Source organism: Pezoporus flaviventris, unplaced genomic scaffold (genome assembly GCF_033815535.1).
Source record: "Pezoporus flaviventris isolate CSIRO_AGI_PZ_B2104156 unplaced genomic scaffold, CSIRO_AGI_Pfla_v1 ptg000010l, whole genome shotgun sequence".
NCBI lineage: Eukaryota > Metazoa > Chordata > Aves > Psittaciformes > Psittacidae > Pezoporus > Pezoporus flaviventris.
In genome coordinates this window covers 3711695-3730723 of record NW_026892558.1, presented here as the reverse complement: position 1 = coordinate 3730723, position 19029 = coordinate 3711695, and the positions used below count along the sequence as shown (strand labels likewise).

At 43.3% G+C, this 19029-nt stretch overlaps 1 protein-coding gene and 1 pseudogene across 2 annotated transcripts in view; one reads left to right on the top strand and one right to left on the bottom strand.

The window, feature by feature from the left end:
• Positions 1-19029, top strand: part of LOC133267886 (urea transporter 2-like) — a 344693-nt gene that overhangs the window by 44405 nt on the left and 281259 nt on the right. The gene's annotated exons all lie outside the window — the stretch shown is intronic.
• LOC133267890 (5S ribosomal RNA) lies at positions 947-1065 on the bottom strand (annotated as a pseudogene).

The following is a 19029-nucleotide window of genomic DNA, read 5'->3' as shown; positions in this document are numbered from 1 at the left end:
TTGGATCAGAGACTGAAAGTAAACAAGGGGGAGCCCTTATAAGCTTAGCTAATGTAGATTCAAATTTCTAAGTTTATGTTTATGTCACTAAATCGTGCCCTTTAAATTGCTTTATTTAGAGATCTGCTACAGTTTTGCACACATAATCTAGGAGTACATCAATATAAAGCTTCCCTCTTAATCGGATACATCTGATCTCTGTACCAGGGAAGGTTATGGAGTAGATCATCTTGAGTGCACATGGCACTTGGAGGGCAACCAGGTGATCGGGCCCATTCAGGGGTGAATGAAAGGCTGATCCTGCTTGACTGACCTGAGAAGATGACTTTCTTAGTGGATGAGGGAAAGGCTGTAGATGTTGTGTACTCAGACTGTGCCTTTGATACCATTTCCCACAGCATTCTCCTGGAGAAGCTGTCTGCTAATGGCTTGAATGGGTGCACTCTTCACTGGGTGAAAAGCTATCTGGATGACTGGGCCCAAAGAGTGATGGTGAATGGAGTTAAACCCAGTTGGTGGCTGATCACAAGTGGTGTGTGTTCCCCAGGGCTCAGTAGTGGGAGCAGTTCTGTTTAATCTTTACCAATGCCCTGAACAAGGGATGAAGTGAAACATCAGTAAGACTGTAGACTTACAGTCTTACTTACAGTCTAAGACACCAGACTGGCTGGGAGTGTCGATCTACTGAAGGATAGGAAGGCTCTGTGGAATTATCCGAACAGGCTGGATTGATGGGCTGAGGCTAATGGTAAGAAGCTCAACAAGGCGAAGTGCCAGGTCCTGCACTTGGCCCCAACAACCCCATTCAATGCTCCAGCCCTGGGGAAGAGTGACTGAAAAGTAGCTCATAGAACAAGTCCTGGGGTTGCTGAGTATCCTGGGTTCAGCAGTAGTAGTCATTTTTCTCCTTCTTAGTAGCTGGTGCAGTTATGTTCTTTTGATTCTAAGCCTACCGCGCCCAGGATTCCCAGGCAGCCTCCCACCCAAGTACTAACCAAGCCCGACCCTGCTTAGCTTCTGAGATCAGATGAGATCAGGCGTTTTCAGGGTGATGTGGCCGTAGGCACCAGACATTGGGCGCCACAAAGAACTGTCATGGTTTAAGCCCAGCCAGTAACTCAGAACCAAGCAGCCGCTTGCTCATCCCCACCCCCCCCCGCCACACACTTCTTCCTCCTGCCACTCCCAGAGGGATGGGGAGGAGAATCAAAAGAACATAACTCCCACAGGGTGAGATAGGAGCAGTCCAGTAAATAAGGTATAACACAGACCACTACTGCTACCACCAATAATAACAATGATAAGGGAAATAACAGGGGAAGAGAATACAACCGCTCACTACCCGCCAACAAATACTCAGCCAGAGCTGAGCAGCGATCTAGCCTTTCCGGGTAACTGCCCCCAGTTTCTATACTGGGCATGACATGCTGTGGTATGGAATACCCCTTTGGCTAGTTTGGGTCAGGTGTCCTGTCTGTTCCCTCCCAGCTTCCCCTCCTTCCTGGCAGAGTATGAGATTTCACAAAGTCCTTGGTCAGAGTAAACATTACTGAGTAGCAACTAAAAACATCAGTGTTATCAGTGTTGTTCCCAGGCTGAAAGTCAAAACCACAGCACTGCACCAGCTACTAAGAAGGAGCAAAATGATGACTACTGCTGAACTTGGAACACTGAGTGACGGAGCTGAACATAAGCCAGCTTCTGCCCAGGCAGCCAAGAAGGCCAACAGAATCCTGGGCTGTATCAGCAATAGTGTGGCCAGCAGTACCAGGGCAGTGATCATCCCTCTGTACTGAGAAGTGGTGAGGCCATACTTCGAATCCTGTGTTCAGTTCTGGGCTCCTCACTGCAAGAGAGACATTGAGGGGCTGGAGCAGGTCCGGAGAAGGGCAATGGAGCTGGTGAAGGGTCTGGAGCACAAGTGTGATGAGGAATCGCTGAGGGACTGTGGGGCTTTAATCTGGAGAAAAGAAGGCTCGGGGGGACCTTATCGCTCTCTACAACTACATGAAAGGAGGTTGTAGTGAGGTGGTGGTCTGACTCTTCTCCCAGGTAACAAGTAATAGGACAAAAGAAAGTGACCTCAAACTGCACCAGGGGAGGTTTAGACTGGAGATAAGGAACAATTTATTCCCCAAAGGGTTGTCAAGCACTGGAACAGGCTGCCCAGGGCAGCGGGGGAGTCATCGTCCCTGGAAATATTTAAAAGACATGCAGATGTGGCACTTATGGGCATGGTTTCATAGTGGACTTGGCAGTGCTGGGTTAACAGTTGGACTTAATGATCTTGAAGATCTTTACCAACTTAAACAATTCTATGATTCTACTATTTGTTGTTTTGTGGCTCCCTTTCACCCCGCTATCCCTGTTCCTGCATTTATGACCAAGGCTGAAACAAATGATGGAAGCTAGACTACATTTTTAATGGGATTAATGGGGTTTTTAATGGATAATTTATGGCAGATCAAATGCATTTGGATGGGATGCTGAACCAAAATGTTCTAGCAGACATATTTAAAGGAAAATAATAATGACAAAAAACTTTCATTTCCATTTATAATCTACCTTTGCTTGACCTTAATTTCATTAGTTTATACAATATTTATAGCAACAAAAAATCTTTCCTATATCTTTTTTAAATAGTTCCACTGTAAGCCTGAGTGGATAGTAAAAGGGAATAGTAATAATGAATAGAGTCTTTTGAAATATTCATAAAGAAATTCAAAGGGTTCAGAATCTGATCTTTTTCCATCACTTTAATTTTGCAGTTTTTTTCTGGTTTGGCAGAATTTCCTGTTATATATCATATTTTCTTCATTCGAAAAGAAAGAAAACTTCAGTTCTCATCTCTGTCTTTTGAACTTAAGTTAATTGTGATCGGTTTTCACATCACAACATAATAAGCACAATATTTTATTTAACAGCATAGGAATAAGAACAAGTATTATAGGGATGAGGAATTTACTATCTGAAATTGCAATTTAGGAATATGCTTATTTGCATGAAAAATAAAAAAAGTGCTGCATAAAAGCTAGTTTGGAGTCCTTACACACACATTGTAAACTCTTTGGGTTATGTAGAATCTAACTAAACTTTTCTTTGTTGTTCTTGAACCTGCCACAATATTTGATTAATATCCTCAGCTTTATTTAAGTGATTGCAGCGTATATGAAGTCTGTGAAAATGAGACAGTTTACATCATTGAAAATCTGGCCTTGTGCCTTTGATAAACATCATATATTCTTTAGTTAACCTAATCTTTGCTATACTGCTATTTAGAGTGTGGTTGTGACTACAAGGCTGAGCATGGACAACCTTATGAGGAGTAATCAGCTTACAAGGCAGATACTTTCCCCGCCTCCGTGTTTTTCCATGAAAGAGGGTAAATTCAAAGTGGTGACTCTTTTTGTGAGGTGGTTGTCATAGGTAAATCTTCATGAGATGTGCATAGAGAGATAAAATTTTCCTTTCTCATCACCTTCCTATGTTACAAGCGTATTATATTGGAGAATTCTACATTGTCCATCTGGCAGTCTCCTGAAAAATTTGGCTGGCTTTAGACAGAAGAGAAAAACATGTCAGCTTCATGGAAAATCAGATTTGTAAGAAAAAAAAAAAAAAGGTGAAAAGACATGCAGAAATAAAAAAGTTCTGAATTATTTTTGTTTTCCGTATAGAAGAAAGCAGACCCAAAGACTAAGCATCTGGTATTCCCACGCCCACATTGACACATGGCCATGTCACACCTCTTTAACTGGACACCCCAGGACCTGCCTCTTGAAGGGGAAATGGGGCCTCTGGAAAAGTGTGAGAAGCTGAATTATGGATATGTAGGAGGAATTTAGGGGATAAACTACCTGACTCCATAGGAAACTGAACTCATGCTGCTCATGAAACAAGTTGTTTAATGAAAGTTTCCACGGGAGGAAAGAGTAACCCTGTAGCTCCCGCTACCCAGGAGGTGGCCAGGGACTTTCCTGCCCAGCTTACTGCATCCTATCCATCTCAGCCCTTGGAATAGGAGACTTTGTTTTGATTTTTGCAGATTTTTAGTTAAAGTGTTTATCATTCCACAGAAGATAAGAAGGCATATATAAAGTCAGGGGATTTTTTTTCTCCTGATTCTCATTTATTTTTCTTCAGTGTTCCCTCCCTTGTGAATAGCACCACTTCAAGTGAAATAAAATTCCCTCCTTGGTCAAACACACTGGAATGTTGTTGGAAACAAAGCATCTGAAGTTGTTTCCATCTTATTTCTTTCTCTCTAAATGGTTTGCCCATACACTTTAGGAAGGCAATCCCTTTCATGTCGCATAGCACATCCTCACTGGCAGCTACAGTGTGTGCACTTTATTAGAGCATTTTTTCCCCCTAGATAAAATGGCACCAATTAAATTACCTTGCAGCCTGACCTTAATCTGGCAGGAATGATTATTCCATGAAACAGTTAGAGCTCTAATTGACATGAAGTGCCTGCAAAATATGTCTTTTGCAGCAGACCCTGTCAAAGTCACATTGATATGCTAATACCTATAGCTGGCAGAATCGCTTCATAAAGAGAGACACTGAAAATTGAATTATTTCAATTTCAGTACCTAGGAATCTAGTGATCTGTCTGTATATGTAACTAAGTAGGTGCAGTATTTTATATGGGTAAACAGCTGTACTAGGGCGTTGCTATGGAAACTGCTTGACTCATGACAATTGTGTTAGTGATGAAGTCATTAGTGGTGTGAAATGTACTTTGAGGTTGTCAAGTGTACACTCCAGGAATGTTTCAACAGTATTAGTGGAGCCTTTTCATTTGCATAATTTAGGCTTTCACATATGATCTTGTTACGGTGCATGGAAATGGCATGCCGCAGCCATGGCACGGCCACACTCAGCACAGGGTTACTCGTGTGAAGTTCTGCAATGAAATGAATTGGATTGTACATGCAGAATAAAGTTATCTTTATAAATGAATCTTCTCTTCCTTGACTTTTTTTTTTTAAATAAAAAATGTTTTGAGGCATACCACTATTCAAAAGATGAACTGCTGAAACTTTTATGTTTAAAATCAAGTTGACTTTGAAAATCTGGATGCCTGTTGTTCCTTTTCTCTACAATAGCTCCAGATTTGCTCCAGAGAAACCACAAGTAGTTTCAAGATCATAGGAGGCTACTTTTTTCTCATCTTAGCTTTTCACTATTTATCACAGTCAGTGCTATTTCCCATGCTATAAAGCTGAATGATGAATCCCAGGACTTTTCCTGGAGTTGTATGTCCTTTCTTCTAGTTCTACGTGTTTCAGACTGGAAAGCTTTGGGTTTTTTTTCCTGCTGACAGGGGGATACAAAGAAGACTTTAGCAGGTCTTTGACAAGCTATCTGAAGGGAATCCTCTAGTTTTTATGTACCCTCTGGCAGTAAGGTGCTTGCTAATGCTGCGATACTTATTCTTTTATACGTTCTGCCCTTCTGTGGGCTGTCCCTGAGCAGGCAGGCAGGGAGGGAGCAGAGCTTGCAGGTCTGTTTGTTAGAGGCACATCATCTCTGCCATGTCAGTCACCTACCAGGACCATTTCCAAAGAAATACTAATGGTTCCCTGGTTGGTGTATCTCAAGATTCAATACCCCCAAAATTAGAAAGAAAATAGTATTTATTTAGTCTATACCTACACATATAAGCATACACACCAGCAGATGGAAGAGATGTCACCAGTAGTGAGAGACCAACGCAAGAGTTCAAGATTGTTACCAAGATAGATAAGTTAGAAGCCTGGTAATAGCAGACCTTGTGAGTTGATCTTATTTCTTTACACTGTCTGATCTACTGAAATGAAATCTAATGCTGTATGTTCACTCTATATGTTCAGCCTAATACTGTATAATCACTAGCCTCTTATGTATTAATTACAGCTTAACTTTACAATTGGGATGAGCAGAAAAGCAAGCATGAAATCAAAGCTGGATTTGATTAGCATACTTTGAGAGGATCTTTACTAGTCAAGGGTATCTTTAATATTGCATTTAAACTGTGTGCATCTGTGTGTGAGGTGGAGGAAGAGTCATTTTAGCAAACTCTGGTAGCATAACAATAAACTATTGCAAATCGTTACCATTTTCAAAAGATTTGAGCAATTGGTAGAGTTCAACAGCTTTCTGAATCAATTTGTTTCCTGTCTAATGTCCTCCATTCCAAACACAAAAAATAAACAAGCCTGAACAACAAAACAAAACCTTTTCACCTTAAAACCAGATTATTACTTTTCTTCTTTGTAACAGAAAATTCATTTTTCTTTTTCTTTCTGAAAATTTAAGATGATCTATTGGTATGCTAATGGAAAAGTGAATTGGTCAAATAGATGAGACTCTCACAGTTTTTCACAACCACTCCATGATAAGGAAAAATACTGCACATCAAACTTCATGTTGAAATCCTGCATCTCTTCCAAACCTATTTCATAAATCCAGATTTCACATATTCTTAGTTCTTTTGTATTTTTCCTAATCCACTGTCCTCTTAGAAGTTTAATATCTTGAACTGGCCAAGACAGAAAATTCTGCATGGCTGTATGCCTCAATTGAGGCTGTATGCCTCAATTAGCCTCCTTCCACCACAGTATGGAAAAGATGAAAACATACCCAGGGAGATGGCTGGAGAAATAAAAAATATCTTCATAATAAACATTTAACAGAAAAAGTTGCAATACTGGCATTATTCCTTGATTGATTCCCACACAAACTTTCTGTGACAATTTGCCTACCTTATCTTTTTGCAGCAACAGTAGCAACACAATCAGGAATTTGTGAGGTAGTGTTCACGGTCCTGTATCAACACAAGCAGTTAGTTCAATTTAAGTCCATGAGCTAGATCTTTTGCTACAGGAAGGCCACACAGCAGCCTTAAAGGCAGTTTAACCTTGAGAACTTCTGTGTGAGTAAATGTGGTTTACAGAGAGCTGTTGTGTATGCCCAGGCTCCAAACCCCCTGTCATGGGAGGGGGATCCTAGCAGTCCATGTTTACACAAACAGGGAAGGCCCCCAAGCTATCGAGACCCCATCATTAGGATAAAATGGTTAGGAGACTGAACAGGCACTTGCAAGGCCAAAAAGCTGCTGTAAACCACAGCTATCTTCTGTGTGTTAGAAATTACATTAGATATGTGTTAAGCCATGGACGACAGTTTATGTCTGAGTTACAGCTGGTCTTAATAAAGTTTTCATTATGGAAGACTGAACATGTAACAGAAAACTCCTACTTAGGTCTCAGTTTCTTGGCAAAAAGAGCAGCCCCATAGTCACTGCTTTTGTTCACATCCTGAATTAAAGAACTGGAAGAAAAAAAGTTGCAGGTTTGCACTTCTGTTGTCCACCAAGATGACATGGGCTTTTTTCCATCACTGAATCCTGTGAAAAACTCTGATGCAAACCAGGGATAACTCAGTATTAATTTTGTGTAGCTAATTACATGTGGACTGAACCTACTCAGCAGTGTCTGCTGCTTACACAGATGCATTGGGATCTGACACAGCTTCTTCGTGGCATAGGTTCACTCAGGAAACATCATCCTTCAAGTCACATTTTTGCCTTAGAGATGTAACTGTAAACCCATGAAGCCAGCCAAAGCATTTCTTTCTTTGTGGATTGGACCTTGATGGCAGGGGGTATTTAGAGACTGTGGCTGTCCTCCCTTCTATCTATATTTGGCATTTCTTTCAAAATCTCTGCAATGTTCTAATTCATTCTTGCCCAAATACACTGATGTTTTTTCTCAGTCCATTTCAAATTTGGCTGTGGTTTAGCACAGCAACAAAAGAAGGCACAGCAAAGAGGAGATACAGTGTCTAAAAGGGAGAGAGAGTATGTTGTGATGGACAAATAAGAGAATCACTCCAAACTAAAGACCTCAGGCAGGTATGAAATGACACTTCTGGCAGGCTTTTTTAGGCTTTCCCATCAATGAAAGCCTGATGGGTGAGTGGAAGTGAGCAGAGAGAAGCTTGATCATCTTTGTTCAATCCTCCAGAGGACAGCTCCCTGCAGCACTGATGTGGTTTTATATTCCCTAGAAGAAGCAGCAGCAGAATGTTAACAAGCTTCATTTTCCCTTCCCAACAACTAGGAAGTGACCTTTGACTGCTTCCCTGGCTGTTTGTGTTCTTGATGCTTATAGAGCCAGATTTTCACAAGACAGACCCGGGTAATTTTCATGGCAACCACACTGTTGCAAACCAATTAGCAAGCCAGCTTGATATGGTAAGGTTGCAGAGATGCCCATGGCTACTTTAATAAAGTTTCTTGTGTATCAGTATGATACTATTGATTTTTTTCCCTTTGGACCAAAAGACTAAAGTTCAAGCTCTGTAGCAGATAAAGTAAAAACCATGGAGATTCCATAGCATGTATACTAATTTAACCTTTCAGGGAAAAAGGAAAAAAAAAAGAAAGATATTATATGCAAGCTTCCTTTTGCTTTGTACACACTATTTAACATTAATGCAAATAAAACTGATGATTCTGCTGACCTAAAGGTCACTGTGTATTACAGATCGAGTCACCAGCAGAGAGCTAGGCATTTTGCAGAGACACATAGGAAAATGTAATTCCCACATGCAGCGGTAGACAGGGCAGACATCAGAGGCAAAGGGATGTTGGAAGTACAAAAGCAATGAAATTGAGGGCCCCTGTGCAGGTTACTGCTGCTTAATGAGTTCCTGCCCATCAGTTAAGCCAGAATAGACATTGGGTGGGCTCCTAGCCCATGGAGAGTTGGGGTTTAGCCACTTTGCTACCTTGTTGGCTTAAATCTCTTCCTTGGAGATATTCAGCAGTTGGCTGAAAGAATATTACAAGGAGAGTGATCCCAACTGGACAGGGTGGAGATACTGTGTCATATCATTGCCATTTAATGTAATTGATTATCTAATTGTGCTGGGAAAAAAAATGGAAGTTGGCACTGGATGAGCAGGGGAGGGGAGAGTAAGAGTCATCTCCCCTATGTGAGCCAGCAGTAGCCTGAAGCACCAACAAGGCTGGCCCTTGTTTGTTGGACCTGGGTTTCAGTGTCAGCTCTGTGTGGACTCAGTTTCTGACTATCCACAAGCTATTCAGTCCAGCTGACCCCAAACATTCAGAGCCAAACTCCACAGGTTTTGAGGAAAGTGGACAGAATGTTAACAAGGGATTTTATTTGCTTTCCCTTCTGTGGGACTGGAAGTTTTAAGACAACCCTTTGTCTTCATCTTTAATCTCCTTTCATGAACATGAAATCTGTAACGTAATTTAAATAGAGAAAAAGAAGTGATGAGAGTTTTGCTATGACATAGCATTTTCATGAGTTTGTCAGCTACGTCCCAAAACAGCCTGAACCCCAAATCACATTTTCCTTCACTTTTCAACTGCAGGAATTCAAAGGAATCAAAAAAGATGTTTGCTTTGGACAAACAGGAAAATTTTGCTTAATGCGATGTTTGTTTTTTTATCCTGCCATCTGAAAACTCACTTGCCTGAGCTCTTTCCCAAAGAATTGAATTAATCCTATGTTCTAATGACGGTTCCAGTAGGTAACTGGTTGGAAAAATGCCAGTTTTATAATCAGCAATGTACAGTATGCAATGCTTAATGCCATTAATAATAGTCATGAGCTCTCTGGATTTGGGCAATTCCTATAAGATGTTGGTTCCATAAACAAAAGTCAAATTGACAACCGCTGAATAATCCTGCTCTATATATTTCATTCTATTTTGTGTTTGTTTGCTGTGGTTTACTTTCTCAAATTTTGGTTATGAAATACCTCTCAGTGTGCATAAATTCATGAGTTTGTATAAAACACAGTCTATTATTTGCTTCTGCTGCTCTAAGTTCAGGATCATCAGAAAGAGTAAACTAGCTTTACTGACTTCATTTTACCTATTTTGAGGAGTACAAAAGGAGAAGCATCTTCTGGCCTGTTCCTAGTCTCCCTGTTTGATGGGAGTCTGCCATTTACAAGAGTTGGTGGAGGTCTCTTTCATTTCTTTGTGCGAGACAGAGAGGGATTTTATAGCCTGGAGCATTTTGGTGGAAGGACTGCATACTGCTTGTGTACATGCTACTCTGGGAATGCAGGAAAACAGACAAGTGCCACTTATTCCACCTCCATTACTTGCATGCAGTATGAGCACTGCCTGTCCTGCTGAAATCTGTGTGGAAAACAGTATTCATCTGCACCTTATGAAAACAGCAAACCATATGCCACCTTTAGGGCAATCTGTGCAGGTAGTACTTTTACACTGCAGTCCTTTCACTGAAGGTGTACAAAATAGCAGAAAGGTAGCTTCTGTTATATTTCACTGACCACGCTGATGAAGTAAGATATGAAATAGCATATTGTCCATACCTTACTCTAGATTTATTCTGTTGGTTTATAATCGCATCTCAGCTCCCAAGATAGCCAGGAATCAGTGTGGTTAGAGCAAGGTGAGCTCTCAGAGGAAACTCAGACAGTGCCCATCTCAACTTTGTTCTTCACCTTGAACATAGTTTCCCCAAAGAAAAACCACCTACAGCTGCACCAAGAACAGAGGAAAGAGGTTTCCTGCCTAACACTTTGTATCAGACACTATATGCAGGAATTAGTTTTGTTTTCAGGAATATTACTCCGTGCTGGATACATTCTGGTGCATAGTGGCTGATCTGCTAAACCTCTCCAAAGAAAGCTCAGGAGGCTTGACAAAATACAAGGTATCCTGAAAGGGTACTGAGAAGACTGTTTTTCAGGCTTGTCCTTTACTCTGTTTCCAGGCATCACATAACCTTTTACAGATGTTCTTGGATTGTTAAAACATATAAATCTGTACTTAGACCACCTACAGATGGGAAAAGGAAATGCTTGGGGATAAAAAGAAAAGAGGTATGGCTCTTCATAAACATGACAAAAACTTGTGGTGGCATTTGCTGGCTGTTATAGTCATTGTTAATGAATTTAGAGGGTGCACACAGACAGTGCAAATCCATGAAGGCAGGACTCGCTTCACAACATCCAAACCAGCAACCATGAAATGAATAACCATTTACTCAGAGCACCACCTTTTGGTGCAGGTGCTGTTTGCAATGAATTTGACAGGAGTGTACCCATGTGAGAGATATGAAATGGGAGACAGAGGCACAAGTCTTCCTTTTTTCTCCCATATTACAGTATTCAGCTACGGAGAACAGCTATTAGGGTGTAGTGAAAATAAAGCAGCAAAATTTGAGAGAGATCTGTGCTTGATTAGTGCTTTCTGGAGATTGATGCTTAGACACTAGGAAAGGGTAGATTTAGATTAGACATTAGATGGAAGTTATTCCCATCCCTAACAATATTCAAGGCCAGGTTGGATGGGGCTTGGAGCAACCTGGTCTAGTGAAAGGTGTTCCTACCTGTGGCAAGGGGTTGGAACTGGATGAGTTTTAAGGTCCTTTTCAACCCAAACCGTTCTGGGATTCTACGAAATTAAGAATGGTCTCATCATCCTGTGCTGGTTTCAGGTTGTTGACAGACATGCTGGAAGAGTGTTCAACAAGAGCCGTATGTTCTCCCAAAGCCTTGGGAAGTCATCAGAAACACAGTAAAAGGCCTAGAAATGGTGCAGAAGGCTATGTGAGATTGATCATGGAAACATAGAATCATAGAATAGTTAAGGTTGGAAAGGACCTAAAGATCATCTCGTTCCAACATCCCTGCCATGGGCAGGGACACCTCACACTAAACCATGTCACCCAAGCATCTGTCCAACCTGGCCTTGAACACTGCCAGGGATGGAGCATTCACAACTTCCCTGGGCAATCCATTCCAGTTCCTCACCACCCTCACAGTAAAGAAATTCTTCCTTATACCCAATCTGAAATTCCCCTCTTTAAGTTTTAACCCATTACCCCTTGTCCTATAACTACATTCCCTAAAGAAGAGTCCCTCTCCAGCACACTTATAGGCCCCCTTCAGATACTGGAAGACTCCTATGAGGTCTCCACGCAGCCTTCTCTTCTCCAGGCTGAAAAGCCCCAACTTTCTCAGCCTGTCTTCATACGGGAGGCGCTCCAGTCCCCTGATGATCCTCATGGCCCTCCTCTGGACTTGTTCCAGCAGTTCCATGTCCTTTTCATGTTGAGGATACCAGAACTGCACACAATACTCCACGTGAGGTTTCACGAGAACAGAGTAGAGGGGCAGGATCATCTCCTTTGACCTGCTGGTCATGCTCCTTTTGATGCAGTCGAGGATACGGCTGGCTTTCTGGGCTGCAAGGGCACACTGCCACCAGCTCATGTTCATTTTCTCATTGACCAACACCCCCAAGTCCTTCTCCGCAGGGCTGCTCTGAATCTCTTCTTTGCCCAACCTGTAGCTGTGCCTGGGATTGCTCTGACCCAGGTGTAGGACCTTGCACTTGTCATGCTTAAACTTCATGAGGTTGGCATAGGCCCACCTCAAAAGCGTGTCGAGGTCCCTCTGGATGGCATTTCTTCCCTCCAGTGTATCAACTGAACCACACAGCTTGGTGTCATCGCCAAACTTGCTGAGGGCGCACTCAATCCCACTGTCCATGTCAGCAACAAAGATGTTAAACAAGACCGGTCCCAACACAGATCCCTGAGGGACGCCACTCGTTACTGGTCTCCAGCTTGACAGTGAGCCATTGACCACAACTCTTTGTGTGCGGCCATCCAGCCAGTTCTTTATCCACCGAGTGGTCCATCCATCAAACTGATGTCGCTCTAATTTAGAGACAAGGATGTTGCGTGGGACAGTGTTGAAAGCTTTGCACAAGTCCAGGTAAATGATGTCAGCTGCTTTATCCCGTCCATCAGTTCCATAGGCCCACAATAGAGGGCCACCAAATTGGTCAGGCAGGATTTCCCCTTAGTGAAGCCATGCTGGCTGTCACCAAGCACCTTGTTGATTTTCATGTGCCTTAGCATGCCTTCCAGGAGAATCTGCCACAAGATTTTGTCAGGCACAGAGGTGAGACTGACTGGTCTGTAATTCCCTGGGTCATTTATTTTCCCCTTCTTGAAAATGGGGCTTATATTTCCCTTTTTCCAGTCATCGGGAACTTCACCTGACTGCCATGATTTCTCAAATATGATGGCCAGCGGCTTCGCAACTTCATTTGCCAGCTCCTTCAGGACCCACAGATGGATTTCATCAGGCCCTATGGACTTGTGAACATTCAGATTTTTAAGATGGTCTTGAACCAGTTCCTCTCCTACAGTGGGCGCAAGGTCTTCATTCTCACAGTCCCTGCGTCTGCCTTCCAAGACTTGGGTGGTGCGGTCAGAGCCTTTGCCAGTGAAGACTGAGGCAAAGAAGTCATTAAGAACCTCATCCTTCTCTAAATCCAGAGTAGCCAGTTCTCCGGAGAGCTTCCTGAGGGGGCCTACATTCTCCCTAGTCTGTTTTTTATTTGCTATGTACCTGTAGAATCCCTTCCTGTTATCTTTAATACCTCTAGCTAAGTTTAATTCTAACTGGGCCCTAGCTTTCCTAACCTGGTCCCTAGCTTCCCGGACAACATCCCTGTACTCTTCCCATGCCACCTGTCCTTGCTTCCACCATAAGACTCTTTTTTCCTTTGAATTTTCCTCAGGAGCAACTTATCCATCCAAGGAGGTCTCCTGGCCCTCCTGCTGCACTTCCTTCTGGTTGGGATGCAACACTCCTGAGCTTGTAGTAGGCGATCCTTGAATATCAACCAACAGTCTTGGGCACCCCTGCCCTCTAGGGCTATATCCCATGGAATCTTCCTAAGCAGGTTCCTGAAGAAGCCAAAGTCAGCTCTCTTGAAGTCCAGGGCAGTGAGCTTGCTGCACGCTCTTCTCACTGTGCTGAGGATCTCAAATTCGAGCATCTCATGATCGCTGCATCCAAGGCTGCCCTGGAGCGTCACATTTCCAACCAGCCCTTTCCTGTTGGTGAGCACGAGGTCAAGCATGGCACCTCTCCTTGTCGGCTCGTCTATTGCTTGCAGAAGTAAGTTGACTTCTACACAATTGAGGAACCTCCTGGATTGCTTGTGCCGGGCTGTACCATCCTTCCAACAGATGTCAGGGTGGATGAAGTCACCCATGAGAACAAGGGCCCGTGAGCGTGAGGCTTTTCCTATCTGTCTATGGAGTGCTTCATCCGCAGGTTCTCCTTGATCAGGCGGTCTGTAACAGATCCCCAATGTAATGTCTCCCATAGCTATAGTCCCTTTAACCCTGACCCACAAAGTCTCTGTGGACTGCTCACCTGTCCCCAGACAGAGTTCCATACTCTCCAGCCTATCCCTAACATAAAGGGCAACTTCCCCTCCCCGCCTGCCAGGCCTGTCTTTTCTAAAGAGCCTATAACCTTCCATTCCAACACTCCAGTCATAGGAGCCATCCCACCATGTTTCTGTGATGCCTATTATATCATACTCCCATAGATGTGCACACATCTCTAATTCCTCTTGTTTGTTCCCCATGCTACAGGCATTTGTATAGAGGCATCTGAGCCGAGCTCCAAATGAAGCCGACTCATTGGCTGGAGTGGCTGGGATATCCCTACATTGCTCTGAGCATTTATTATAGGCGCTGGCAACTGACTGGGTGTGTTGGAATGGAATGATGCCCCCCTCCCCCAACACATCTAGTTTAAAGCCTCCATGACCAGTCTGGCAAGCCTCCTACCAAAACTATTTCCCTTCTTTATCAGACCAGCTCCACCAGGCCCCACTAGACCTGGCGTACAAGCTTGGGTCCCATGTTCAAGACACCCAAACCCCTGACTATGACACCACCCTTTTAACCAGTTATTAACCTGGCCAATCCTCCTAGCTTTTTTTAGGTCCTCCCCTGCATCCTGGAGAATTGATGAAGAGACTATCTGAGCTCAAGAGCCCCTAACCACCTCCCCCAGGGCTCTGTAGTCCTTCTTTATGTTCCCCAGGCTACTACTATCTGTATCACTAGCACCCACATGTATCACCAGGAGTGGGTAACAGTCCATGGGACTTACTAGAGCAGGCAGCCTCTCTGCCACATCCCTGATCTGTGCCCCCAGTAGGCAACACACCTCCCTTGAGACGGGGTCTGGCCGGCAGACAAGTGCTTCTGTCCCTTTCAGTGTAGAGTCCCCTACTACTACAACCCGCCGCTTTTTCCTAGCAGCACCAGTAGAGATCTTCTTTAGCAGTGCATCAGCCGGCTGTTTCTGGCTCGAGTGCGTTTCCTCATTAGCCCCCTGCAGGACAGCAAAGCGGTTCTGCGTGGGGACAGGGGATTTAGGGGGAAGCCCCTCGCTTTTGGTTGTCCTTTTCCTTCTTTTTTTTTGTTGTTTTTTTTTTGTCACTAATTCCCAGCTTCCCAGGTTAACGGCCTCCTTCTTTCCTTCATGAGGCAGAGGTGAAGCTCGAGGCCCCTGCACAGTTTGGGCCTGGAGCAAGCAGTCCTGCTTCCCCTCAGCTTCCCTGACATCTCACAGTCTATTAACAGCGTCCCGCAGCTCAGCCCCTGCTGCAGGAGCACCTCCACCAGGGAGCACCGAGTGCAGCCCTGCCCATTGTGCCCCCTCCCCTCACCAGACCAGTGCAGGCACTCTCTACACCCCGAGCTCTGCACTGCAGCCTCCCCTCTCATCGGCTCTGCCTGGGTGCCTACGCTGCCGCCGCCGGGGCAGACAGAGCAGAGCTCCCGGACCGGGCCCTGATCACACGACGAGTGCTCACCATCCCGCTCGAACTGCCTCGGCCCGCCCTGTTCGCCGCGTTCCCACTCGCTCGCGCTCCCCGGGCAGGTTTTTACCCAGTCAGGGCTGGTGCCATTACTTCAGGCTCCGCCCCCTGTGAGTCAGTTGCTGGCGTCGGCAGAGCTGCCGGCTCCTGGGCAGGTCCTGTCGAGGACTTGAGGCTCCTTCGGTGGCTCTCGGCGCTCTGAGTTGAGGCTCCTGGACGCTGATCTCCCCCCCTCTCCGGTGTTGAAGGCGTCCTCTCTCGAGCTACTCACCTCAGCAAATAATCTAGATGTGGTGAACTTCAACATATTGGTTCTATTTATATTGTTGCCTTTTATTTTGCAGGTTTCTCAAGGGCAAATAATCAAGACAGAAAGCTGTTTAACTTTCCAAGTCATAAAAAGAGCATAGATATATAGATAGCTTAGTCATTTTGCCAAGGCATGAAGCCTCTTATCAGTCTGGATTGAAGATAATAATCGCTCAATGTATGGACTCATGCCAGTAGGCTGCTACTACCAGAGCTGCAATTATGTATGGCACAGAAAGACAGATGATATATGAGGTTTACAGAAATGGTGCTGACAAGGTGTTCCCAGTCTGGTGTTCTGCTCTGCAAGATTTAGTACAGGATGCATAGGGTTGTCCTCATGACTTCAGATGTCCCAGCACATGAAATCACAGTGGAGAAGATTAAGCAAAAAGTCAATGGGAAAGTAAAAATAATAGCAAGCCTTCCCCTCTCTCTCCCAATATGTGTCTAATGTATGAGCATTTCTGGGATGGAATCTATTTGCATATCTCAGATGTAAGTATCTAAGCATGTCTTGGACAACTTTTTTATTCTCATGGTATTTTCAGGCCAAGTTTGCAGGCTGCTTTTGAACTCCTCTGACTATTCTATAGCTGAGTACATTGGGTGGGTGAAGCAACATAGGAATGACATAGGAATATGATGCTGTGTGGAGCAAGGCTGAGCTGATAACCCAGAAATCTTGGTTCTTTCCTTTGAAACTGCATGAGCTGGGCAAACCACTTCCTCTGTGTCTTTCTAACATTTCTCTTCTTTGTCCAGAAGATAAACATACTACGATATCTTGAAAGTTTTTAGCATGTAAATAATTTCTATCACTCACAAGAATTTCATTGTGAATTCCATCCTTCTCCATTGTACGTCTCACCAGACAGGCTTCTTTGCCTATACCAAGGTCTGATTTTACTTGTACCCATTAATGCTGTTCAAATAACCAGCCAGAGGGGGGCCAGCAAATGTTTGACAAAGCAAGTCCTTTTATCAGATTTTGTGTTCACAGGACACCTAACTGCAGACCCATTTGAAACAAAAATAATAATAATCATGTATTGAGCTATCTTAGCACTAGCATTGTGCTTTTTAATTGTACACGCTATACAGAAGGGCACAATACCTTGACAGACATTACATCCTGAGAAACAGAGGAAGTGTGGGGTGCCCTATGTTGGGAGGTGGAGTATGTATAAATCATGGGAACCCATATGAAAGTAAATAGATGACCTCTGTACAGTTCAGAGACAGTTTCCAGGACCTGCCAATCCACTGAGATGGATTTCTGCGCTGTCACTTGACTCCTTTGAAAACAACCTCTTCGACAGTTAAAACGAACTGGCAGAGGAGACCTATGGGGAGTGTAGCTTCCAGATTGATGAGGTATCTGAAAGAGAGTAAGTTACACATGTAGGTTACTTATAATGCCTTGCAACTCCATAGCTGGCTCACGTTTCTGTCCTTCAGCTTCACAGAGTGCACAAGATTTGGGGAGCTGTATTTTCCACTTTGGAAAACCCAAGCACTAGAAGCACTAATTTTATGCAGTCATGACAATGAAGGGATGTAAGTCTGAGCTCCATAACAGCATATCAAGAGAGAAAGCAAGCTACTCTTTTCCCCAGAGAGATCCTGCCTTATTTTGCTGTCAATGCAAATTCTAGCAATTGCCTGTGAGGTGTCATTGACTGACAAAGACAAGTTTATTGGTTTTGGGTTTTTGGTTGGTTGGGTTTGTTTTTTTTAATTTTAAAATAAATTTAAAAAAGAAAAGTAAACATGGGTTTCTTCATATGTCAAGCAGATTAAAATTGAGCTTTCAAAAGTGGACATTGAGGAAAACAATACACAACCTGTAAGGATGGAAACCTTTGTGCCAGTCCTTCCTTCACACATGGGTTGATATGAGCTTATAGATCATCTCTCTAGAGCACTAAGGCAGCTTTCATTCTCACTTTTGACACTTGTAAGATTTGGAACAGTGGGCAACCATAACCCAGAGAAGAATAATCCAATCCTGCCCCCTGTAATGTACTGATGGTATGAGTTTCTAGTAACACTGTGGACTTCATGAGTTCTCTCTTGTTGCATGCAGGAAATATAAAACTAGTGATACAAAATTCTTGTAGGGTCAGAACAGAGCAAATTGTCTGCATAGCAACATGGCCCTGAAGTGTCTGTTGTCCTGGGACTCTTCTCTCTTCGACAATTTCAAGGTAGCTCTGGTCATTTCCAAAGCCCTGCATGGGATCAGCTCAAGCTGCTTGAGTGACAACCTCAGCTTGAGAGATCATATCCGTGAAAAATGCAGCTGTCAACTTGAAGTATACAGCTGCATGGAAAATAATTTTCCTCTCCCATGAAAATGTGAATATAAAAGCATTTTTACCCTGAAAAAGTGAAGATAAAAGTCAATCTAGGGATAGTTTCATGGGCTGAAAATTTCAAAATGATATTTCAGCACAGGTCAGCTCAAGTATTACCTTGTATTGATTTATTTTTACTTTTTCATTTTTGCTAATGTTGCCCCTTCTAAAAAATTTAATTATACTAATGCTCTTTCCACTTGAGAGAGAGAAGAAAAAAGCCTGAGAAAAATATTGATATCTCTACCTGAAAGTCAAACTTGTATGGGCTTTCTTGAGAAAGCCTAAGCCTGAACTCACTTCCAGAAGGGAGCAGGTCGGCCACAGTGTTTGGAAACCTAAAAGCAAATATCCTCAAATATTTTCTCTAGTGATTGCTTTGTTGAAAAGGGTTGTGAGGTCTTTGAGGGAAGGATCTCCCCTTATTTGTGTACAAGGCCTGATATAATGAGTATGGGCTACATGATTGTACCATAGAGTTACACAACTATCACACATCCCCTGATTTTTCCTTTTCAAAATCTTGTTCTTATGGGTGAAATTTGAACTAGAGGAACACTGACAGGAATAAAACAGAAGAATCCAAACTCAAAGGAAATTCTGTTATTGTTTTCCGTTATATTAAGATTTTACCCTGTGCTTCGGCACATCTCTAAAC